This window comes from Puma concolor, chromosome B4, assembly GCF_028749965.1.
Source record: "Puma concolor isolate L17-30 chromosome B4, mPumCon1.1.hap2, whole genome shotgun sequence".
Lineage (NCBI taxonomy): Eukaryota > Metazoa > Chordata > Mammalia > Carnivora > Felidae > Puma > Puma concolor.
Window position 1 is genome coordinate 104324825 of NC_141673.1, and position 26119 is coordinate 104350943.

The following is a 26119-nucleotide window of genomic DNA, read 5'->3' on the forward strand; positions in this document are numbered from 1 at the left end:
ATTGGTTTCAGGGGTAGAATTCAGTGATTCATCATTTATATACAACTCTCATAAAATCATTTTTATTTTTACCAAAGATAGCCAAATTAAGACTATTTTGTTTGCAAAATAGGTCTACTTTCAAAAAACTTGGCCTGATTATTTACACAAGCGTGGCAAGAATAGCAGTTGACCACATAGACTCTTTTAAATCTGCTTTACTGGAACTATCATAAGGAATCTCAGACTGAACTTTTAAAAGCCTCTCCAGGCTAGGAAGCCAAGCCAAAGGCTTACCATCAGACTTTGCCTACAATACCATAGATTTGGGTAAATTCCTGTCTTTGAGGTCCCAAAGATATCCTGAGGTTCCTTCATCTGCCAAGAAGTGACCTACCTTACTCACCTATTTAGACTGTCAGGAATCCTGTAAGCAAGGTACAAGCCTGTTTTTCCAAGGGGCATTATTGGCTCCATAAAAGGCAGCCTGTGTTTCTTGAAGCTGTCCGGCATATCTGATTCTATGCACATCTCTCTCAAATATGTCATTCCAGTCAAAGCCTTGGTAATCTAACAGATGTTTCCAATTTTGTCCTGTTACAAGGAGAGCAGATTCTTATTGAACTTTTGCACATAACTCTATTGCCATGAAAATAAGAATACTCACTCACTGAGAGTTTCCAAATCCTGGAGGGATCAGGTAGGGAGAAAATGTGATTGTTTCATCTTTGATTGCAAAACTACACTTTACCAAAGTTGCTCTAAGACATAGGTAGCCTAAGAGAAAATTTTCCTTGGGGCATCTGGGTGGCTCAGTTGGTTGAGCATCTGACTCTTGGTTTTGGCTCAGGTCATGAACTTGCAGTTCATGGGATCAAGCCCCCCATGAGGTTCTGTGCTGACAGCATGGAACCTACTTGGGATTCTCTTTCTCTCCTCTTTCCCCCTCTCTCAAAATGAACAAACTTTAAAAAGAGAGAGAGAGAGAAAGTTTTGCTTAAATCTGGAAAAACAAGACAGTTTCAAACAAAAAGTCATAAAAATTATAATCATCTTCATCAGTTTATTCAGCCCATGTTATTAATTCTTGTTCTGCTTGAATCCAGTTTTCCTACTAGTTCTGGAAAATTCTTACCCATTCCGTTTTATGATCAGAAACCTGTGCTTGTCAGAGTCCTTTCCATGAATTCACTTGAAGATGAAGCACTTTTGTGGGTATGGTTTTGTAAATGCACCATAGTAAAACAATCACTGTAAATGACAAAAGACTTACAAATGGCCAAAGCTAAAAATCTGAGGAGAGTTCATTATAATACTATTGATAAAGAAATTTGGTTATTTCTGTGACACACATATTGTAAGATAATAACTGGAATTACAAGTGGTACTATTACACTAGGACATACTAGAATTTTAGGCATTTCATACAATTCTGGAATGGTTTTATATCTAAACAAATACAACATAAAGAAGACTACTGTTACTTCTTATTTGACAATGTTTCTCATGTAATTTAATATATTAAAGAAACCTAATTAGTGCAATATTTTCCTATTTATAAAGAGAGAGAACAAACCTTTTTAAGATGTTCTAGGGATCCTCTGGGAAATTCCACAGTTGGTTCAAGGTCAAAAAAACTTCATTTGGAATTTGATTTGGTAAAGTTTATCACAAATATCAAAAGGTTTAGATCCTTGATTAATAAGGATCACAGATCACTATGAAACAATACTTAGTTATCTATTTAACCAAAGGGACAATACAAAATTTCAAAGGCAAACACAGAAGGTCACACAGTTGTGAGCAAAACTTAGATCTTCTAATATTGAGAAGTTTCTGTTTTCTTGAGTGCTAAAGGCCTGATTAAGACAACATGAAGCACAAGAAATTATTTTGATAAAACATAAACTCTTTTCTTCCTAGGCAGATTACCTAAAAGGTAAAGAGGAACTTTTCATAATCTCTTATCAGGAGCAGACCAATAGTCCAAGAAAACTTTGTCTTTTTAGCAGATGAGAGAAAATCAAGTTTTAGTTTTATATAAGAACATCACTGATTTTAAAACTGAATTTTATAACCATTATAATACATTTATTCAATCTAAGCCAACTTGACCATACAAGGTCAGATTCTCTCTCTCTTCCTCTCTTCCCAGCTTTCTATCTGATTTGTCCTTGATTCTTTCCTTTCCCATTTGATATTTCACTTTTGAACCAAATTAGTTTCTTTTCCCTCTATCTCTATTTCTCAACTGTTACACTGGCATTCTCTATGTTGGCAGATTTATGAATTCATTTCCTAATTTTTAGAAGGCTGTGCCCTTTTTTTTCTTTGCATGTGTCATTTATAATAACACAATCTCTGGCACAGGGCATGTTTACAAATAGTCCCAAATATCTTTAGTTTCTTTGAAATAGGAAGCCAAAAGTATATAAATCTATGCTCAGTAATTAATATTTTATTATTTTTACCTTATTTGAAAATGGTCTAGATATTCAATAATTTTATATTATTTAACTTAACTTCACATAACTCTAAAGTTTCAAGCTACCAAAAAGATTTTGGAAGCTATTTTTAAGTACACATACCATAAAATGTAACTATTGCTAAAAATTTCACCTATAAATTCTTATCCTGTTTGCATCTAAATCACTGCTCCCAACAATTATGTGTATGCTAATTATAAAAACTTCATGACACATTGGACAAAGTCAGCCGTCATCCAAAATGATTTTTCTTGCTGACAAATTTTATAAGAGATAACATGAATTTGACTAGTAAACCCAAGTCGAATAAAAGTTACTTGTGTTATAGTTAATGTTGATAAATCTAAAGACATGTATGTTTCAATTAAACCAATGAACTTAAACTGGCTTTAATAGTGAATATTTTTCCAGATCATGCAAACCTGAAAAAATTTTGGGTCAGTTTCTGTTATATTTCTGAGACCTTTAGGATTGCTCTACTTATAAGCACTTAATTTTAAGCCAATTAAATAGAGCTTTTTCATAAATTAACTTGGCAATACCATCCAAGGTGGAAATGAGGTAAAAAATGTCACACACCTACTATATGTACATCCAGAGACATGGAAATGTGAGAAGTAAGGGAGATGATTCAGTTTCAGAAATACCAAATAAAATGTGCTGTCTAGTTAACTGTAGGTTTACAACCTATTGGAAATATGAGTGAACCCCCTACCACAATGGAGTCCCAAAACAGTTCGCTTCCTGGTTCTTCTTCCCCTCTCTTGTTTCTCGGGCTTATTTTCTCTGGCTTTGCAATGAGCATGTGCCAAAAAACAAAGGGAGGAGGGACTGAAAGTTTCTGCATCACCTCAGGGAATGATGCACATTTGTTCCCATCAGACAACTTTTTGCCTTACATGGGCACAGGCAACTTCCGGTAAGGCTGTAACCTCTGTAGTACTCAGCCAATGAGGAACCAGGGGAGGGACTTGCACACTAGGAGATAAATGGTCCACCTTGACTGTCCCTTAATATGCCTTTCAATCAGACACCCTCTCTTGCAAGAATGTTGATTAAAGAAAGCCTCACTTCACTGTGTTCTGAGTCTCTGTGTCCCTCCTTTGATTGGGTTGGTGGGCTTACTTCATACAGTAAACTTACATAAAGACAGACAGAGAGACCTTATAGCTATTGTTTTAAATTTTTAGCCATGAGTCCGGTACAATAATCCAAAACTAACTGGTTTATAAAATAATAGTTGAATCCAAAATTTGTTTTGCCAGTTGGAATAAATTAAATTCACCTGCTCAGATAGCTAAAGCCTTTAACTCATATTTGCCGAGAAGACATTTAAGATTTTTTCATTAGCCCAGTTTCCAAATCAGTCCTTCTTTTCTCCCCTCCTTCTCTTGAGAAACTTCTCCCTTAAAGCTTTCACTTCAAAGAATGGCTCTTAGTCTTAGAGAAGATGGAGGTAGAAAATTTACATCACAAAGGCACATTTTCTTTAAGGAATTTTGGGGTATATTTGCCTATTATCAGAGGTCTAGAGTAATTACTTTTAAAATTTTTCCTTCTTTTTCTTAAGGGCAGGACAATTCTGTTTGTAGTGACATGATCTTCTACAATACCTAACAAGCATTTTGAGATGAATAGGAGAGGCTTGGGGATTGGTAAGGATAAGTGAGGTTTGCATTGCTTCTAGAGTTACATTTATGGTTTTGTAGAGATTTGTAAGACAGTAAATTGTTTCTAACTCCTCAAAGAATTGAACTGCAGCTTGAATATCAACAGAACAACCCATCTATCCAACCAGACTTGCTTCTTTATATCAGTGAGATTTCCAACTAAGATGGAAATCAGAGACTTCTGTGTTTTAAAACTTCAGGATTAACTTCTTTAATGCAGAATGCCTTTTTAATTTTTTTAATGTTTATTCATTTTTAGAGATGGTGACAGAGTGCAAGCCGAGGAAGGGCAGAGAGAGGAGGAGACACAGAATCTGAATCTCCAGGCTCTGCACTGTCAGCACAGAGTCCACACTAGAACTCAGGAACCAAGAGATCATGACCTGAACTGAAGTTGGACGTTCAATGACAGCCACCCAGGTGCCCCCACAATGCCTTTCTAAAAATCTGTGTAAATCAGGGGTGCCTGGGTGGCTCAGTTGGTTAAACCATGAGGGGCTCAGGTCATGATCTCACGGCTCATGAGTTCAAGCCCCACATCGGGCTCTCTGCTGACAGCTCAGAGCTTGGAGCCTGCTTCAGATTTTGTGTCTCCCTCTCTTTCTGTCCCTCCCCCGCTTGCACTCTCTCTCTCACTCTCTCTCAAAAATAAATAAGCATTAAAAAATTTTAGAAAAAATCTGTGTGAATCATTCAACAAAGGACTTCGAGTGCTCTCATTCTTTCTGGGTACACAATTCAACCTTGGGTCAATTCACCTTGGGTAGGGGGGAATAATTTAATTTGCTTTTATCAGTCCCTGAATATCGGCCTCCAGCTGATCCATTTCCTGATCATTTATAGGAAGGCCTGGGAGAAATTCTAGTTATCCTTTGGGGAGAGGGCATTCCCCAGGGGGCTATCTGGCTTGTCTGATAAGTATAGTGTAATCATGCATTGAGAGAACATCCCTTAACAACAAATTGGGGTCTCAGTGAGTGGGATTGTGAATGGCCACTAATCTTTTCAACCCTTGTCTAAATTTGTTAGGTTATTCCGAAAGTGGAGGTAAAAGGGTTTTATAATTTAGAATACCTGCTGCTGTCCAGGGGACATGAATTCTTTGCAAGATAGGGGGGTGTCCAATATACATCTGCAAAGACATTGCATAGGAAGGGCTGATCTTGCAGAACCAGATTACAGAGTCCTAGAAAGTAAGAGTTAGAAGGGACAGAACAGTGAGCCTTACTGCCCATCTCAGGTGCTTCTGCCAAATTACTTTCTTGATTTTCATATTTATATGGGTAACCTGCATACCCCAGGCCTGGAGTATGCTGTTCATAAATCTTGCAAAGAAAGGGAAGTCAAACCAAGCAGCTGGGTGTTGAAAGGATTTTCTGGGAAAACTGGAGGAATTGGGGGGGAATCTAAGGGAATTTGATGAGGTCATAGGCTAGATTTGAGAGAAAGGGCCCAGTGACCCAAAATATCTTCTGGAGCATCAGGGACAGGGAGCTGGGGATAAGGAGAAGGGAAATTCATGTTAGATGTGGATTTTGATTTTCGTTTTAAGTACAGTTTCTATTCTTCTGTCTTATTAAGGAAGCTCCTAGGGTTAGCCCTCATACTCTTTTGTGTCCAGTTTTAACTTGATCTTTCCATAGGTACTGTTGGAGAAGTGAATAAAATACGCCAAAGATGGCCGATGGGGCTAAAACAAACTCTGGTCTCTAGCTTAGAGACCCCTCCTCCAGTTCTTCTTCCTTTGCTGAGCGTGCGAAAACCCCCACAGATATGGAAGCTGACAACTATAAATTACCCTTCCCACTTGCATTCAATGCTCAGGTCTTTGGAGAAATGGTCTCCTCTGAGCTCACTGGTGTTAAATAAATCTCCGATCCACCAAGATCTCCAAGTGTCGCTTGGTTTTTTCACCAGCGGTCCAGCCTGGTTCTGTAACAGTACTAGTGAGACAATTGTTTAGGATCAGTGTTCTCTTGAAAAATTTGTTTTTCTTTGAAATATAGGCAATTCAAAGGATCCATCATCTGGCAGTGAGTGAGTAGGATCTTACAGGGACTCAAACCAAAAAGTTTTTTTATGGCTTTACCATGAACACAAGAGGCATCCTTCAAGGAGAGTGCAAAAGATACAGCGCTCCCCATTTCCACAAAGTTCCACAAATTTCACTCTCAGGGTTAGTGTAAGAAAGATCTAGCCACAAATGGGATGCAACCCACATTTCTGTCTTACCAAATTAGTGAAGTGCTGTTTCCCTTTTCCCATGAGACTAATGTGGAAATGAGGTTGAGACAACAAAAGTCCTGTATGTGCCTGGACCCATTATAACAAATCCCCCACTGTCCAAGAGTTGGGAGTCAGACAAGAGAGCAAGTGCATGTCAGTATGTGCATCCTCTGGTTGGTGGAGACAAGAGAGAATATACTCACTGGTCATAAAGCCAAGCTCACAAGACATAGAGCAAGATGAGAGAGGAAGAATCAGTTAAGCATCTGACTCTTGATCTCAGCTCAGGTCTTGATCTCAGGGTTGTGAGTTCAAGTCCTGAGTTGGGCTCCGTGCTAGGTGTGAACCCTACTTAACACACACACACACACACACACACACACACACACACACACACACGGAGGAAACTGTTCACATTAACAGCTTTAGTTAAGCCTTGGGTTTCTTAGCACCAAATTAATATCTGAGAGCGATGTGCTGCTGGGTCTGGGATTGTGTGTTGTTTTACAGTCTACTTTGCTGCATAGAAATTTTCTTGAGGTTGACAGGCGACCCAGTGTCAGTCTAACCCATTTTGTGACCAACTTATCTTAGCTCAGAGACATAGCGTTAGGTGGCCAGAGCTCTATCAGCTTTGAGGTGCTGATTTGACCACCACACGCTTTCACTTCCAAGATTGCCTTAGCAATAGCCTTTACCTCATTTGCATGTTCACTCACAGCAAAGTTTGTCTAAACAGACATCAGTCTGGAAGAACCATGAATTCACCAGTCTGTAAGGCTGGTCTGGACAATAGGCTATAGGACCTATGCCTGTCTTCTACCTATGGTTTTCCTCCTTATGACAAATGACACAAAAGACAGAGACAAAGGAAAAAAATGACCATCTCTGGGACAAAAGGGATCAATACAAAATAAAGTGCTCATAACAAATCTTTTTGAAAAGTTTATTTATTTTGAGAGAGAGAGAGAGAAAGCAGGGGAGGTAAGAGGGAGAGAATCCCAAGCAGGTTCTGCACTATCAGTGTGGAGTCCAATGTGGGACTTGAACCCATGAACCATAAAATCATGACCTGAGCCAAAACCAGAGTCAGATGCTCAACCAACTGAGCCACCCAGATGCCCCCATAACAAATCTTTAGCAGAGTTGCTGTCCCCAAGGAGCTAGTTCACACAAATATTCTTTCCTACCAATCTAACTTTACAAAAAGAAGAGGACTCTCACCACTCTCCCCTCCATCAGACCCTGTAGACAGGGATCCAGGAAACTGACGTGGTAAGAATTCTTACCTTCTGCCAGCTTTTGTCAGAGGCCCCAGGATCTCTCAGCAGCAGCAGCATCCCCAGAACAAGCGGTGTCCAGCCAGTGAAGATCCCTTTCACAGTTGCCAGATGTAGGGGTGGAAAAAATTTCCATTCTTCTCTTCCAGGTTCTTTGGCTGGTATAATTATTACATTGATGTAAGACAGATTAACACAAGAAAAACAAGCACATTTTATTTCACGTATGGTGGCCTCATACCATGGGCAGCTAAGTTATAGAACATCCTAAGTTAAGGAAAGGCGTTAGGGGTCTGGAAATACAAAGGAGAGGCAGATCGTTCACAAGACGGGAGGAGACGTTTGGAAAACAGGTTGTCCAGTTACACACATGAGCTTCTTAGGTAAAAAGGTATGTATCTTTGATAATAGCTCTCTTCTAGTACAGGCCTCCTTTCCAATGTAAATTTAGGCAGTTGAGGGGGAGGTAAAGAGCTTTTCCTGAATCTACAGTTTCTTAAAAATAATCAGCCTAAAATAATCCTTATGCTGGAGAGGCATATTTTTGGGGTGACAAATTTTGCTCCCCTGAAGTTTCAGTATATTTTCTTTTCTCCCCTCCTTTGTTCCATTATTATCATACCTATTTCTACATATGTTATATAGTTAATACAGCGTCATAAAAATTTTTGCTTTGTAAAATTTATGTTTTTTAAACAAGTTAGGAGGAGAACTAAGAAATTATACTTATAGGGTCTTTTATATTTACCCACATGTTTATCATTTCTGAAGCTCTTCATTCTTACTGTGGATTCAAGCATCATCTGTTATCACCTTCTCTCAGATTAAAGGGTTTCCTTTCATATTATTACAAGTTGTGTCTGCTAGCACAGCACTGTCTCCGTCTTTCATTATCTGGGACAATCTTTATCTCACCTACATTTATGAAGGATGGTTTTGCTGGATATAGAATTTTCAGTTGACAGATATTTTCCAGCACTTTGGAATACGTCATTCCACTGCTTTGTGGTATCCATTGTTTCAGGATTGATTCATTTGTATAATTTCTATCTTTTTATTAAGATTGTTTTTATTCATTGAACTGTTGTCCTACTTTCTTTAAATTTTTGAGTAATTTTGTTTTGTTTTTTTTTTAGTTCCTAAAACATATTTATAACAGTTGCTTTAAAGATTTAGTCTGATTAGAGCTGACACCTTAGGGACACATGGTCCCTACTGACTTTTTTTTTCTGAATAGGGTCACACTTTCTTGTTGCTTTGCCTGTGTTACAGTTTCTTTGTTGAAAACTGCATACTTTACATGGCATTAAAAGAGGACTTCAAGTACTCTCATTTTGACCTCAAGCTTTCGATTAAGTTGTTTTCAGCTTATTTCTTATCCCAGGCAAAAGACTGTGCAAGCAAACCATCCCCTGATGGGAACCAAAACTATCCCCTCAAGCAGTAAGGACTTCCCTGAGCCAGCAAGACCCCAAGACAACAATCAGATTGACCTTCATTGCCGGCCTGCATGTACCCACCCACCGTTGTCCCACATTTTCCTTATATAAACCCAAAAGTATTTTGAGCACTTTGAAGACCATCTATGAGATACTAGTCCACTGTCTTCCTGTGGTATCACTGAAATAAATCATTTTCCTGTCTCACCTCCACTTATTTGTCTTTTCTCTTTCTCCCATCAGAGGGGGAGAGAGAGGGGGAGAGAATCTCAAGCAGGCTTCATGCTCAGAAGGAGCCTTATGTGGGGCTCAATCCCACAATCCTGGGATCATGATCTGAGTCGAAATCTAGAAATCTAGAGTCAGATGCTCAACCAACTGAACCACCCAGGTGCCCCATCATTTCCATTTCTTTGAATTTTTTCCAATGGCAAGTGGCCAAACCTCATCTGTTTTGAACCCCTAGAACCAGGTGCTCTTGCACCCCTGCACCCCAGCTACAGTATATTGTAGTAACTACATATTATAGTCTCCCCCCTGAGTGCTGTTTTGTGTGTGTGTTTAATAACTTGCCTCGGCTAAATCGGTGAAGTCTGCCTCCCCTGCAATGTGCATCCACAAATGTTTCTGCTGCTTTGTTCTTCTTGCTATTTATTCAATAGGTCCTTTGACTTTTATTTTCTCAAATTCCAGATTATCAGCTAGTATAACTTTTGATATCTAAAATCTAGCATTGGTTGACAGCACCAACAATTTTTTTTTCCTTTACCAAAACAAAACATCTTCCCAAAATGGCGACGTTCCTAACAAGCTGTAGATGGTGGACGAATGAGGTAATCCGGAGCCTCCCACGGTGCACCGGTGCACGAGGCAGCAGTTTCCTTTTGTTGTCCCTGCTTTTAGAAGGGTGCTCCATCCACCAAACTCGGCTTACAAACATTTCCTGGTTTCCAGAACCCTGCTTAACTTTCCTGTGTTTCTCATCGCCCTATTTACGACGTTAGTATCCAGGGTAAGGTGGTTTTGCATGAATGTGTGCGCATGCGCGAGAAAGCAACCTCGTGAGGACAGAAGAGCTGTCCTTTCCTTTTTGAAACATTTTATAAATAGCAAAATAGTAGATATAAAACATTAATTTAATCATCCCCACGGAGCTAATTCTACCTGAATTTTCCTGTACTTTTTTGGGTAACATATTACTCATGGTAGACTCTAACTTTTTTTTTTTTTTTTTTTAGCAGAAGTAATGATTTGGTTTCTACTGTCCTTTAGGAAACACGCTTGACTATATGGTGCCTTTTCTTTCCTTGCCCCACAAATGTGAAATTCAGAAATGCCTGATAGAAAAGTACAACCTCCTACCCAGGGTGGCATCAGAGGCCACACTTAAAGAGGGTGGAGGTGGGATGACATCCTGCATTCACAGCCAGGAGTGGTCATGTCACCACTGCCATTGGTCAAGTCGCCCTGAACCACAGTTACCCTCTTTATGATAGATGGGATTGGCTCTGTGACTCTAGTTTTCTTCCAGCTCCCTAACTACAACCCCATCTGAATGATGAAGCCCATCTTGCTGCAGGAGGGAGGGCAGAAAGCCATTGCTCATGTCTTGCTTGACCTGCTTCTGAAGGATTCCAGATTGGTGAACCCCGCAGGGGAAGTACATGCCTTTCATAAATTTCCTCAAGGACACCTCATTTTTCCTAACTTCTGGCTTTATGCTTCAATAACAGCCATGAGCCTGACTTGGCCCCTGCAGCCTCATGGAAAATGTCTTTCCTCTGCAAAGCCCAGCATTTTCAAAGAGGAGAAAGATGGCAGATGTGGATACTGGGCAACCTTCCCTGGAGTCCACTTACTCCAGTCGAGCTCACTAACCCTCTGCCCCCTCAGCAACTGTTTGCTTTGGACTTTGCTGGATAGGCTCTGGGAGGTGGGACAGATGCTGCCATTCTGCATGGCGCCGCCCTGGAGAGTCAATATTGAAAGGTCTGTTTGTTTTTCTAGCCTCCACCTGTTGGAAACTCCATAATTACAGCCACTCCTAATCAGGAAGAAGGGACAGCAGGGGAATTCCTGTACTGGAACAGTGAATGTTTCCACTGTTCTCCTGGGGGGACCAAGAGAGACCAACCCGCCTTCAGTTATAGTTGAGAACAGCGTGTAGGCAAGAAGACACAGAGATGACAGGAGGAGGGTGCCATGAAGCTTAACGGTGACTCAGGAAGCACACCTCCTGGAAGTGTCCCGTGCCCTCTAAGCCTACTTGCTACTCTCCCTTATTGGGTGTTCCCCCACCACTCCCCCAGCAAAGGAGGCAGCAACTCGCAGCATAAGTGTCTAAATGCTACCCACCCCATTGGCTTACCCCAGACCCTCCAACCATCACCTATTTTCCTGTGTTCTAGAGAACTTGGGGAGTCACCCAGGACATCCCTCCACCTTCCTCTTGGGCCTCACTCCCCACCCTTACCCACTGCTATCTTCTTCCGCAGTCTCTGGGACGTAGGGGCTTCCCCACCCCCACCCGTGCTCTCCAGGCCCTCCTGTCTCTTCTGGAACCAGGGCCTTTGACCCCTCTGCTCTCCCCATTCCTTCTTTCTTCATCCGATTCTTGACCTCGATCTAGAAACACTTTGTCTCCTTTACATTTCTCTCCCCTCCCTGCGCACTATCTCCTTCCCTCTGCTGCCAGCCTCCCTGAGAGGGGCCCCTCCTCACTCCTCTATTTCCTCACTTCCCATTCACTCCCAAACCATAGTGTTGAGGCATTCAACACTCCTCCCAAATAAAAACAAAACGCAACACAACACAACAAAACCCCTGTTGTAGGACCAGAGGAAAGGGAGAAAGGGGGTGCTGGTATGAGCAGCACCAGAATGGTGCACCCAAAGAGAAGATTCAGGGGTGTTCTACTGGGGTCAGTGTCTGGGGAAGGATTCCAGGAGAAGGGGACATTTCAGCGGGGCCTGGATGCATGAATAAGAGTTCCAAACTCAGACAAGAAAGGGGAAGGGTGTTCCAGGCAAAGCAAGAACTCCCAGAGGCTGCTGTTTGGCAAGAGCCTGGGTGCCTAGAGCCGGGGTGCATGTGTGTGTCTTGGGCAGACGGGTTGAGGCTGGAAAATGAGCGTGTGGCCAGTTTGCCCAGGAAGGTTTTGTATCCAGGCTGAGGGTCATCCGTCAGCCTGAACCTTGGGAGGCCTCTGGAGATTTATTTAATGCTTTATTAATACATATGTATTGGATGTTATTATGTGGGCATCTATGCCCACAGTTCACCTTATAGAAGAGACAGGAGAGCATGAAGGACAAAATCCAGGCAGGTTGAACAGCAGGGGTGGGCCTGGGGTGGACCTGGAGTTTTTCAGGGGTGCATATCCAAAATGAGAGAAAAGCAGCGCCCTACCAGGCTGTCTGTAAACATTCTGAAACCTGGGCGAGGGGCCTAGGGGCACTGGAGCAGAGGGGCCCGGGAAGTCTGACCAGTCAGGCAGGCTAAGTCAGCAGCAGCCCCGCCCTTACCACCCAGGCTCCCGGGCTGGCTGAGGTCGCCTCCCGCCGGCCCAGACCCCACCGCGCGGCGAGGGCGGATCCTGGAGGGCGCCCAGGGGGCGGCGGCGCCGGCAGCGGGGGTGGGGGTGGGGGGCTCCAGGCACGCCACCGCCGCTTCTCTGGCGCCGTGGGCTGGTGCTGCCGGTACGGGTCGGGGCGGAGAAAGTGGAGCAGCCCCGCCTGGCAAGAGGCCACCTGACAGCTGTGAACTGAACCCGCGGCAAGGGCGGGTCAGAGGGAAGGCAGCGAAGCCCAAGGTACGGTGGAGGAGGGTTGAAGGGTCGAGGGGTGCGCGCTCCCCCTTCCCCGCTGTGCGCGGTGCAGCCCGGGAGTCGGCGTTTCCTCTCTGTACCCCCGGGGGCAGCCAGGTGTGCGCGAATGTGTGCGCAGCACATGGAGTTGGGGGGCAGGGGAGGCTGTGTGTCCCGGAGGGGAACAGCGGGACTCCCTCACTCCTGCCCCCACACTGTGCCCGGCCCTTGCTCCCTGGTCGGGAAGATCCCTGAGAGGGACTGGAGGAGGGTGGAGAAGCACTAGGGTTGAGATCCAGAAGGCCCTCAGGGACCCTTTTGCCACACCCAGCCTCTTCGTTTTACAGAAGAGGAAACTGAGGTTCAGAGTGAAGTGACTTGCCCAAGGTCACAGATCTAGAAAGGAAAACTCCTTACTTGCATGTCAGTGCTGTTATGAGCTCTTGCCACGTGGACCAGGACAAAAGCATGGCTGTTACCTTGAGTAAACACAAAGCACTGAGAGAGACAGAGAATCAAAAGACAAAGAGACAGAAAGAGAACCTTCCAGAGCAAAGGAAGAAGGTCAGGAAATGGGCTTATTACTGGGGCTGCACTTCCTCCCTGGGCCTGTTCCTGCTGTGGTCTGGCCACATGACTCAGCTGGCGCTGCAGCTGTGGACTAGGTGTGTGTGCGTGTGTGTGCATGTGTGTGTGTGCATGTGTGTCTGTGTGTGTAGGCACATGTGTATATGTGTGTGTGCACACGTGTGTATGTGTATATTAGCACCAAGATGTAGTGAATCTCGCCAACCATTTGGAAAAGCCTGCTGAGTCCATATGTCCATCCACTTATACACAGTGAACTTGTTGGGGACTGCCCTGTGTTTGACTCTGAGAAGGTTTTTACAGACAGGTTCTGGCATTGAATGGACCATTTTAAGCCCCTATTGCCTTTATTTCCTTTAAACAACACACGCATACACAGAATGGCCCATTATTTCCACTCATCCATCAAGTGGTCAAGTAATTTCCTTGACATCTTAAATTGCTTCCTTTCCTTTAAGAGACATTTGGTTAAGGCTTAGCTTAGTCAGAGCCAGAGGGTGTCCCATCCAAGTGTGCATGGTCAGTGAGAGCTGTCAGTCAAGTCAGAAGGTACCTGTGCCCACTGCCAGCCCCCGTAGGCACTGATGGGGGGAAGCAGAAAGGAGAGGGTGGTTGTGGGAGAAGAGGAAGGAGAGGGAGGGACACAGTGAAGAGAAAAAGGAAGGAAGGAAGAGCTAAGTCCATGGCACAGACAAGTCAGTGGCATGGGCAGAGCTATGTTTGGGGATCTACACTTCAGGAACATGCTCCCCAGTACTTAGAGACGGCACAAAGCCGGGAGATAACCAGATGGACATAAAAGAAAAGACAAGAGCTAGTCAGCCTTAGAATTTATCGTGCAATCCATTCACTTATGAAAGTGAAAAGGAGAGTGTTAACAATGATGCAGGACACTCTGGACAAATTGGTCTTCCTTATGACAGCAAGTACACATATGCTTCCTGGTTGACGCTTCACTAACAACCCCATCACTCTGCTGTCATACTTTTTTTTATAGAAAAAGTAACTGAGGAACAGAGAGGCAAAGTATCGTGCCCACGGTCACGCAGCCAGTAAATGGTAGAGGCAGAATTTGAGTGCAGGCATTTGGGCTGTTCCAGAGCCTGGATCTGCAGCATCACATGACCCTGGCCCTCCACCACCAGCACTAAGATAGAGAGGACTCCCCTGTCCCCTTCCAGAACTCAGCATGTGAGCTTTTAGGTAGTTGTTTCCTCTTATATCTGCTCTCAACTGTCAGCTTAGCATGACATCAGCTGGATAGGAAGCCGAGCTGTGGTCAAAGCTGTAGTGACAGAGGAGGAAGCACGCTGTGGGCCTTGTCCTTACAGGCTGCACCTTGTTTAGACAGCCTTGGCCTCGGGTCTCTAGGTTCTGATTCATTCTTGCTTTGTAGCCACTCTGGCCTTTCAGACTGGGTCCCTGAGGATGTTTGGTCTGGGTTAGATGTAACAAGATCCTCTGGAGGGCCTGTGTTGGGAGTGGGTTCCTAAAGGCCCTCTACTGCCAGGAGTGACTCAAGGGGGCCACCGTCTGATGGACAAAGTTACATTCAGGGGTCCCTCCCAACTTGAGGAATATAGGATTTTCTTTTGTGACAGATTCTTATGCTGACAGGCATTCCCTTTGTCAGTTTGTTTTGGCTCCCAGCCCTGGCTTTCTCAAAGTGTCAGTGGGGCTCTTTCTTCCCTGACCTGCTTGTTGGCACACCCTGGATGGGCTGGCCCGGGGAGGCATTGCTGGGGGCAGCATCTTAGCAGTGAGCAGAGTCTGGCCCTGGGTGATGCTCTGGGAATTTCTAGGAGATGCAGGAAGGTGGGAGCAGACAGGCTTCCCATGTGGTTCAGGTTCCAAGAACCTCTGTCCCCACTGACCTTGTGCTAAAGACCCCTTATTCACGTAACAGAGCTACCCTGCCCTGGGGGCTGGGCCTGAGAAATTGTGGGAGGGAAGGAACCTTCCTTCTTCTTCTTCTTTTTTTTTTAATTTATTCATTTTTGAGAGAGACAAAGACAGAGCATGAATGGGGAAGGGGCAGAGAGAGAGGGAGACACAGAATCCAAAGCAGGCTCCAGGCTCTGAGCTATCAGCACAGAGCCTGACGCGGGGCTCAAACCCATGAACCGTGAGATCATGACCTGAGCTGAAGTCAGACGCTTAATCCACTGAGCCACCCAGGCGCCCCCAGGAACCTTCCTTCTATAAGGGAGCTCCAGCAGTGTGGCTGGATTGGCTTAGCACCCAGCCCTTGCTCCTTGCACTCTCCTGGGTCTGTGCAATCCTCTGCCCTCCTGGGCTTGGAGGAAAGGTGAGAAGGTGAGAAGGTACAACTTAGCACCCAGGCTGGAGTGTGCCAAGACCCTCTGGGGCCATGGTGTGGGTGCCCTCCCCCCGCAGGGCCTGCATTTGCCTTTCTGGCCAGGCAACTTCCTTAGCTCCCCTTCTAACTCACAGCAGCACCAGGGAAGTATGAGCCTGGCTACAATGGCTCAGTTGCCAGTGCAGACAAGAAGACAATCTCCCATTAGCTGGGCGATGGGTTTATTTTTACTTTATTTACTTTAGAGATTGCTCAGTGTTGAGCTCCAGGATATGCAGCTGGCCCAGGTATTTGGATGGAGCTTTGCCACACTGAATCCACATAACCCCACACCTGTACTCGATGGGGTGGGAGGGGAGAAAGATGGACTTCCAGCAGCCCCACCCTGAGTAAACACAGAACTGAACCCCCATTTTACAGATGAGGAAGCCAAGGCTCTGAGAAGTAGAGTAATTTGCCTGAAGTCATATAGCCAATAAGAGGCCAATCTGGGGGGCACCTGGGTGGCTCAGTTGGTTAAGCGTCCAACTCCCAGTTTCGGCTCAGGTCATGATCTCACAGTTCCCCAATTCGAGCTCGCATCCGACTCCAAGCTAACAACACAGAACCTGCTTGTCATTCTGTCTCCTTCTCTCTCTCTGCCCCTCCCCGACTTGTTCTCTATCTTTCAAATAAAAGTTAACCTAAAAAAAAAAAAAAAGAGGCCAATCTGGGATTTGAACTTGCAACCTGGCCCCAGGGCCATGCCTCAACCATCCCTCAGCTTGCACCTCTGAATGCTGAACCCAGAACCAGAACCAGACTGGCTCTGACTCTGACCAGCCACGTGTCCTCAGCCTGAGTTTCTTCCCTCTTCAGTGAAATGGGAATAATTACCTGCCAGTCTGCCTTGGGTGAGCAAATGGATATGAAAGGGCACCGCAGTGAAGGCTTTCAGGAGCCCTTTGGTCGTGGTGTCTTTTGCTGTTGAGCTCCACCGTCCAGGGCTTGTCGCTCCTTGCCAGCATGCCCATCTTAGCCCCTGCTTCCCCAGAGGACAGGGACAACTTCTCTCACCTAATCAGCATCTGTACTTCCTGAGCTCCTCTTGGCCAGCTAAGGGCCCCCAGGGGACCTGATTTAAGAAGAGAGGCCATGTCCCTTCAGCCAGCGTTCACAGTCCCCTTGGAGGGTTAGTCTAAAAAAATGGCCAGTCCTGTTGGGGTTCAGAGCAAGCAGAGTCAAGTATATATCTTGCGGCCCCACAGAGCAAGTGGGATTTGAGCTGAACCCAGAAGAGCGGGTCAACCTTGGAAAGACACAGAGGAAAGTGGAGGTGTTGGAGGTAGAGCCTGTGACAGGGTACAAAGCACAGTGGGCAAAGGCATGCTGGTGAGCAGCAGGAGGCCTTCCCGATTGAAGGGTCCCCACAGAGGCCTGTGTCACCGAGTCAGTGTGTCCGGCTTCCAGTAGAACTCCGCACCACATTGCTGCCCTTGTGCTTGTAATGACAGCTGGGAAATGCTGTTGGGCCCCAGTGAGGCCAGGCCCAGGCCACAGGGCATTTATAGCAGGAGTGCCCTGAGGCACAGGACAGCCCTTTACTCTCTGGAATGGTGGCACCAGGCTGGCATGCCTTGCTGCAGACACCAGTGAGGTCATGGCCAAGAGGGTTAGAGACCCTGGCCAGAGAGGCTACATGTGCCTCCAGCTAGGGTTTATATTTCTGTGGGGAAGGAGGGGGTGGTGTGTCAAAGCCACTCTGTTTATAACCTGAACAAGACAGCAGCACCACTGTCCCCAGAGAACATGGAAGGGAAGGGGTGGAGGTCCTTGGAAGCTTCCTTCTATTTCATCTGAATTATGGTCAGAAATTCCTATCGGGGAGATACCATCAGAAAAGACGAATTGTTCTGCATAAGAATCTTAGCTCTTTCTCTGATGCCATGATCCGTGGTGGCTGTGGGTTTTCAAGTCTTCTGGCAGCTTGTATGAAACAGACGTCCCGGGGGCACCTGGGTGGCTCAGTGGGCTGAGTGTTCGACTTTGGCTCTGGTCGTGATCTCCCGATTCGTGAGTTCGAGCCCCGCATCGGGCTCTCTGCTGTCAGAGCAGAACCCACTTCAGACCCCTCTCTCTCTGTCCCTCCCCTGCTTTTGCTGTCTCTCAAAAGTAAATAAACCTTTACGAAAGTAATAAACAGATGTCCTGGGTAAGGATCAGCTTCGTGCGAAAGAGGTGGTAGCCTTCAGTGTGGTGTCTGGGTGCACGGACAGTGCCTTCCCTGAGTCCCACAGAGAGAAGGCGACCCTAATTCTCCTTTCTGTTACTTTTGTTTTAATGTCTTCGGTGGGCTAAGAGTTCAGTTTTAGGATATTGTTTTATTTTAGAGTTTTTTTGTTTTTTGTTTTTTGGTAACTTGGTCTTTTTTTTAATTGGAGTAAAATATACAGAACATAAAATTTACAATTTTAACCATTTTTAAGTGTGTAGTTCAGTGGCATTAAGAACATTCACAGTGTTGGGACGCCTGGGTGGCTCAGTCAGTTAAGCGTCCAACTCTTGATTTCCACTCAGGTCATGATCTCACGGTTTGGTGAGTTGGAGTCCCGTATTGGGCTCTGTGGGAAGCCTGCTTGGGATTCTCTCTCTCTCTCTCTCTCTCTCTGCCCCTCCCCTGCTCACACTCTCTCTGTCTCACTAAAAATAAGTAAATAAACTTAAAAAAAAAAAGCATTCACAGTGCTGTGTAGCCACCACGACCACCACCAGACGTGTCTTCATCTTCTCAACTGATACGGTGAGGTATTAACCCTGACACAAGAGAGTTCCCCAGTCTTGCTGTGTCTCAGCTTCCTTTCTCGCAGTGGCCTAGCTATCAGATGCCCCCTCCACTTGGGCAATCTTTTTGCTGCTGTTCCTTGATACTTGCTGGGGTGTTGTTTTTTTTTACTCTTTGCTTCTGCCACACGAGCTTCTGTGACACTACACTCCTTTGGGCTGGGTTCTGTGCTGAGCACTTTATACAGCACCTCATATATTTCTCCCAATGGTCCGCTATGGTATTTACTATCATTCATCCTTCGAGATGAGGATGAACAAAAAAGATGTGGTTTATAGATACAATGGAATACTACTTGCATCAGAGATGCAACATCCTGAGGCCATGGTAATGCCAGAGGCCGGGATTGACTCTGGACTCTCTGACCTTCCTCCTTCGTCTGGATGGGAATGTCATTGTATAGAATCAAGCACAGCGTCTACTCCAGAAGGTTTCTAGAATCTGCAAAACTTTGGGTATATGTCCCATGAACCATCTTCCATTAGGATTCCTCACTGGAGGCTTTAGCCAAAAAGGGTTTGCTTGTAAATAGCTTAATTACATACCATAGATAAACTGCTAATGGAATTTTACCAAACTGCTAAATTAAGCTTCTCAACTAATTACACACGTACTATAAAGTGCGAGTTTAGCTTTGACCGTGCATGGGTCCCTCCCACAGCGAGATAGATGGCGAATTCTCTTTGGCCATAGGGATTTTGTCACCATGTCAGTTCTTATTCTTAATCACGAGCAGTTGTGCTTTTCTGTCCCCTCTTGGTGTTCTGATGAAGCCTGACTCTGCATTTACTCAGGCAATGTAATTTATCCCTACAACATGTTTGTCCTGACTACAAATGTGCCAGAATGTATTTCCTGTTTCTTCAGCAGACATTCTTTCCAGCATTTTTATCTTTTGCAGTGTGTGTCTCTTTGGCACCTTTCTCCTCCTCCTCCCCCTCCTCCGCCTCCTCCTCCTCTCCTCCTCCTTTTTTTTTTTTTTTTTGCTGTACTAAATGACTTATTATTTTGTAAAAAATAATTGATTGTCAAATTGGCTTACATGCAACACTCAGTGCTCATCCTAACAAGTGCCCTCCTCAATGGCCATCACCCACTTTCCCCTCTCCCCCACCCCCCATCAACCCTCAGTTTGTTCTCTGTATTTAAGAGCCTCTTATGGTTTGCCTTCTTTTCTCTCTGTTTGTAACTAGTTTTTTCCCCTCCCCACAATGGTCTTCTGGTAAGTTTCTCAAGATCCACATATGAGTGAAAACATGTATCTGTCTTTCCCTGACTGACTTCTTCCATTTAGCATAAAACCCTCCAGTTCCATCCACATTGCTGCAAATGGCATGATTTTATTCTTTCTCATTGCCAAGTAGTATTCCATTGTATCTATAAACCACATCTTTTTTGTTCATCAGTTGATGGACATTTAGGCTCTTTCCATAATTTGGCTATTGTTCAAAGTGCTGCTATAAACATTGGGGTACAAGTGACCCTATGCATCAGCACTCCTGTATCCCTTGGGTAAATTCCTAGCAGTGCTATTGCTGGGTCATAGGGTAGATCTATTTTTAATTTTTTGAGGAACCTCCACAGTTTTCCAGAGTGGCTGCACCAGTTTGCATTCCCACCAACAGTGCTAGAGGGTTCCCATTTCTCCACATCCTTGCCAGCATCTATAGTCTCCTGATTTGTTCATTTTAGCCACTCTGACCGGCATGAGGTGGTATCTCAGTGTGGTTTTGATTTGTATTTCTTTGATGAGGAGTGATGTTGAGCATCTTTTCATGAGCCTTTTGGCCATCTGGATGTCTTCTTTAGAAAAGTATCTCTTCATGTCTTCTGCCCATTTCTTCATAGAATTATTTGTGTTTTGGGTGTAGAGTTTGGTGAGTTCTTTATGGATTTTGGATACTAGCCCTTTATCTGTTATGTCATTTGCAAATATCTTTTCCCATTCCGTTGGTTGCCTTTTAGTTTTGTTGATTGTTTCCTTTTCAGTGCAGAAGCTTTTTATCTTGATGAAGTCCATTCAATAGTTCATTTTTGCTTTTAATTCCCTTGCCTTTGGGGATGTGTCAAGTAAGAAATTGCTACAACTCAGGTCAGAGAGGTCTTTTCCTGCTTTCTCCTCTAGGGTTTTGATGGTTTCCTGTCTCACATTCAGGTCCTTCATCCATTTTGAGTTTATTTTTGTGTATGGTGTAAGAAAGTGGTGTAGTTTCATCTTTCTGCATGTTGCTGTCCAGTTCCACCAGCACAATTTGCTGAAGAGACTCTTTTTTCCATTGGATACTCTTTCCTGCTTTGTCAAACATTAGTTGGCTGTACATTTGTGGGTCCAATTATGGGGTCTCTATCTATTCCATTGGTCTATGTGTCTGTTTTTGTCTGGCACCTTTCTTCTTGCTTTTCATCACCCTCTCTGTGGACTCTGCTGGCCCCTGCTGTGTTGCCCCACACTCAGATTTCTAGGGTTCATCTGGGTTCATCTTTGCTTGGGGCTCAGGGTTTCGTTTTTGGGAGATGTGGCTTAAGTCCAGGAATGAAGTCAGCTGGAGAAACAGCAAGGTATCCAGCAGACTTTGACATGGGCTCCCTGCATAAGATAATTTATTGAGTACCTACCATGTGCCAGGCACTGTTTCTAATCTAGGACTTAGCATCCCCATTTTACAGATGAGGGGACTGAGGCTCAGAGTGGTTAAATAACTTGTCTGAGTTCGCAAATCTAATTCTAGATTAGATACTTACATCAAGGACATCTCCCCCATTGCTGCCGATCCTTCTGTATCAGAAAGGCTCCCTGCAAAGGCTAATCCCTTGGGGAGTGAGGTCTGCTGAATAACAGAGCTCTGTTAACACACCTGTAACATGGGAGCAGTTTCCTCTGACTTGGCACTAGGTAACGTGCTCCAGGCACAGGCCAGCCAGAAATATAGGGATGGGGAAGAGCGATTGAAAAGTCTGCTCTAGCATTTTTTAAGGAATGTGATTTTAATACACTGGGCCGCTGCTTGAATCAGAAACAAAGACACAAAAAGGAACTGCTAAGTGAAATGAATGTTAATGAAAAAAAAAATTACTAGGCCTCCATTATGCAATCACACATTGCAAACTAAAAATATTTTTTTAAACATGCAAGCCCTATTTGCTGGAGTTAGAAATAGAATGAAGAGCTCTAATTTGTTCTGAATAACAATCACATTACACCACTTACCACATCTGAATTTTCGGATACTTCAGGGGCTAAGTGAATGTGATTTTAGTGATTATTAATGCCAGCCTCCCCCCCCCACACAAAACCGCAAAACTTAAACAAAATGGATCAACAGGTAGTGATTAAGCACCTACTGTGTGCAGTACGTTGCGCTGGCAGAAAGAACAAAGGCCCTAATACTTGTGTTGACAGCATAGGTAACTGTTACAAAGAGGGCAAGACAGAGTGTGTACTCTGGAAGGAAATGGGCTTTAGAGAAGGCGTAACAGTGTAGGTGAGAACTGAGCTGGGCTTGCAGTGATAGTGGAATTCAGCAGATGGGTGGCCACATCGAGTCCTGGGAGGAGTGTTCCATGAGAATCCTTCAGTTCATTTTAATAGGCAGTGTCTAAGGGCCCTTCTGAATGGAAATTAAACCCACAAGACATGCTTTAACCCTGCCAATAATTTTTTAATGTTTTTAAATTTATTTTTGAGAGAGAGAGAAAGAGAGAAGAAAGATTGAGCATGAGTGGAGGAGGGGCAGAGAGAGACGGGGACAGAGGATCCGAAGCGGGCTCTGTGCTGACAGCAGAGAGCCTGATGTGGTCCTTGAGCTCATTAACCATGAGATTATGATCTGACCCGAAGTCGGATGCTTAACCGACTGAACCACCCAGGTGCCCCAACCCTACCAATATTTTCAAGGGTTACCTCCTCCTCCTACTGGCCATCACTGACCCAGTTTACCCTCTAAAAAATGTTAGGAGCCAGAACTCTCTGATCCTTCCTCTCTCACGTGGACAGAGATGTTGTATAGAATTCAGCACAGCCTGTCCTGCCTGGGCACATGTGTGTCTACACTCGGAGGGTTCTAGATTCTGCGTGGGTGCAAACCTGTGTTATATGGACCATGCTTCATTAGGATGGAGATGTGTTCAGAACCACGCAGAAGGTTCTATAGGGCTGTAGAGTGGAAGCAGGCAGGGCCACCCACAGAGACTCACACTCTTTGTACAAAGTTATCCACCAGGAAAGCTACCCAAAACAGACAGAGAGGAGAAGCCCAGGTGATAACTCCTTTAACAATAGCCCACCATTGGCTTCTTTCATGTCTGCTGCCTGATTTCTTTTCAGCCTAGTTGTGGGGCACACCCGAGGCCTGGCAACAGCCTTAACCATCCTTTCTGCCCCTACCTGCCTGGGTCCCTTACTAGTTCACGCACCACACAGCCATGCCATGCTGTCTGCAGCTGCAAAGTCAGGGCCGGGCTGTCCCAGAGGACTTTAGAAAGAGATGTTAACTAGCACAGTGACGGTCATGGCTGACTGTCTTGTCCTCACCCAGGGAACACATGTGTTCACGCCACTGCTCAGGGCCGTTAGCCTATAAACTCCAGGCTGATTGGGCCTAATTAATGCTCCTGAGCGAGTTTTCTTCTGTAGCTTAAGACACAAGCTCAGTGACAGAGTCATGCCTCATGTCCCCCTGAATGCAAATGCCAGTCTGATGGAAGTCCTAATGGGGTTCTCTTAGGATGCAGTTCTCTTAGGACCTGGTCCCCAGGAGTGGAAGCAGGCAGTCGGGGTAAGACCAGAAAGCTCAAGCGGAGCAGTTATGCTTGGCAGTAAGTGTGTGGCACTTGCTCACTGTTATTGGCCTCAGCCACCCGCCCCACTGATGGCCCCATGCCCATCACATCTCTTAGGCATGTTGTGAACAGTAGAATGAAGCAGTAACAATGGGAAACCACTTTATAAGGATAAAACCTTTTAAATGGAGGCTGCTTATATTTTTTTACAGCCAAGTAGTCCCCATCCATTCACCAAGCTGGGCTAAATTGACCATTTGCTTTGTAGGTCTTTAAAATAGGTCTGTGGGGAGTCGGCTCAGGCCTCAGTGCCATTTACCAATAGGGTGAGCTTGGCCAGTGACCAGAGTCCAGAGCTCCCAGCTTGCAAGACTCTCAGGCAGAAATGGGAAGGGTCCAGGCTGACTGGCGCCTCGGGGAGCCCGGGTTCCGTTTCATCCCCAACAGCATAGAGATGCCCCACAAATAGAGGTGTTAATCTGAGGCTTTGTTGTCTGTAAGAAACGATCCACAGTACGTCCTGATATCCGGAGCTCCTGCCCTTCCTTCACAAATATTTGCCCAGGGGTATAGAGAGTAGAGGTAGCTATGGAGAAGAAAGGATGGAGCATGGTGCCTGGCTGCAAGTGCAGGTGTGTGTGGTCAGACACCTGTCAGCTTCACTTGGTGTAGATGCAAGTTCACTCATTCACTGAGTGCCTCCCATGTACCTGAGTTACGAGACAGGACTATTACTCTCATCCTTAGCTTAGAGGTGAGGAAGGTGGAAGCCAAGCCACCTGCTCAAGGTCATCCGGGTAATAAGTGTAGAATCAGAATTCAAATGCACATGTTTGGACTACAGATCCCCGACTCCCAACAGGCTAAGACCAGTACGCTGACGATGATCCTTCCTGCGGACGAAGCTCTTTGCTCTTTGCACAGCGGTCCCATGCTCCGCTTTTAAATCTTCACAGCAGAACAGTGAGGTGATTATAATGCTGGGTGTTGTATGCTCCACTGTGCATGTTAAATGAAATGATGCCTATGGAAACACTTAGTAAATTGTAAGATGCTCTCCAAATATGATATAATTACTGCCTCCAATTTACAGGTGAGGAGAATAAAATCAGAGAGGTTCAGTGGCTTGACTAAGGACACATGGGAACAAATGGAAGAGTAAGGATGCCAGCCCAGGTCTTAGAACTTCAGGACTGGTGTTAGTTGTTTCCTTGACACAATCAAGGGAAGATTGGTTCTGGATTTGTCCTTCCCTTCCCTGTTTTTGTTTTTTTTTCCTTAGTGTTTATTTTTGAGATAGAGCGCATGTGCACAGGGGAAGGGCAGAGAGAGAGGGGGACAGAGGATCTAGAGCAGGTTCTGCGTTTACAGCAGCAAGCCCAGTGCAGGGCTCAAACCATACGGGGCTCGAACTCAAGAACCACAAGATCTTGACCTGAGCCAAAGTCAGATGCTCAACTTGCTGAGCCACCCAGGTGTCCCTATCCCCTCCCTGGTTTTGTCCACCCCCACTCCCCATCACCACCCCCCCCGCCCGCTGCCTTCTAGATTGTTGCCAAATGAAAATTAGGCAGAGAACTTCAAAGGGTCTAAGCTAACTTTTCTTAGCTGCCTTTTCTCTTCTTTCGTAGTCCTTATGAAACAGAGTGAAGTCCAGGATGGAGTCAGGGAGAGTGTCTCAGCATGGGGACAGGGGTGCAGAAGCTGCAGCAGAGGGGTCATCTGTGTGCCTCCTGCTGTCTCCTGGTTGTCAGAAGAGCCCTGGGACAGGGAAGCAGGTGGAATGAACCATTTTGCCCTATGGATGGACGAACACATTTTTTATGATCTCTTAAAACTGCGAACGTAGGTTATCTTACAATTGTGAGTTAAATGGAAATCCAAAGTGTACATATCCCTGGAACGTGTGTGTGCGCACATGCAGTATTTTAAAAATAGAGATATCGTATTTTGTTTGGAAGATCTTGGGCTTGATACTGAAAAGATAACAAGGAAACAGCTGCTAAGCATCAGCTCTGTAGTGCAGATTCATATGCTGTGACAAAGTGCCAGAATTGTATCTTCCACCTGAAGCAGAGGCAGTAATTCTCTGTTGCTAACAGTGTCTTCCTTCCTTGTTTATTTATTACATTTTGAAGAGATAGGAAATTAGGATTTATTTTACATCTTCTGGAGGCAGAAGCTATGTTGAGAGCATTTGTATGTGTCTGCTCATTTATTCCTTACAACAGCCTTGAATAAGTGGTATTATTATGTGAATTTTTAAATTTTATTTATTTATTTTGAGAGAGAGAGAGGGACAGAGAGAGACAGAGAGAATATGAATCTCAGCAGGCTCTGCAGGGTCAGCAAGAAGCCCGATGCAAGGCTCCAGTTCCCACAAGATCATGACTTGAGCTGAAACCAAGAGTCAGGTGCTTAACTGACTAAGCCACATAGGCGCCCCATATGAATTTTTTAAAAACATTTTATTTCAAGTAATCTTTACACCCAACATAGGACTTGACCTTAAAACCCTGAGATCAAGAGTCGCATGCTCTACCAACTGAGCCAGCCAGGTATCCCTATTATATGAATTTAATTTTTTTAAATCCTTATTTATTTTTGAGAGAGAGAGACAGACATGAGCAAGGGAGGAACAGAGAGAAAGGGAGACACAGAATCGGAAGCAGGCTCCAGGCTCTGAGCTGTCAGCACAGAGCCCAACGTGGGCCTCGAACTCAAAA

General features: G+C 44.9%; 1 protein-coding gene and 1 long non-coding RNA gene across 3 annotated transcripts in view; one reads left to right on the forward strand and one right to left on the reverse strand.

Annotated features, from left to right (window-relative positions):
• Nucleotides 1–339: 339 nt before the first annotated feature.
• On the reverse strand, nucleotides 340–13436 carry LOC147579386 (uncharacterized). The gene is made up of 3 exons (XR_015253872.1): nucleotides 13303–13436; nucleotides 7651–7799; nucleotides 340–573 (listed from the first exon to the last, which is right to left on the reverse strand). It is a non-coding gene; the product is annotated as an uncharacterized LOC147579386 (long non-coding RNA).
• Nucleotides 12725–26119, forward strand: part of CRACR2A (calcium release activated channel regulator 2A) — a 141024-nt gene continuing 127629 nt past the window's right edge. For both annotated transcript variants that reach the window (XM_086714287.1, XM_086714288.1), the window contains exon 1: nucleotides 12725–12891. The gene's annotated coding sequence lies outside the window, so the exon portion shown is untranslated. The remainder of the gene's footprint in view (nucleotides 12892–26119) is intronic.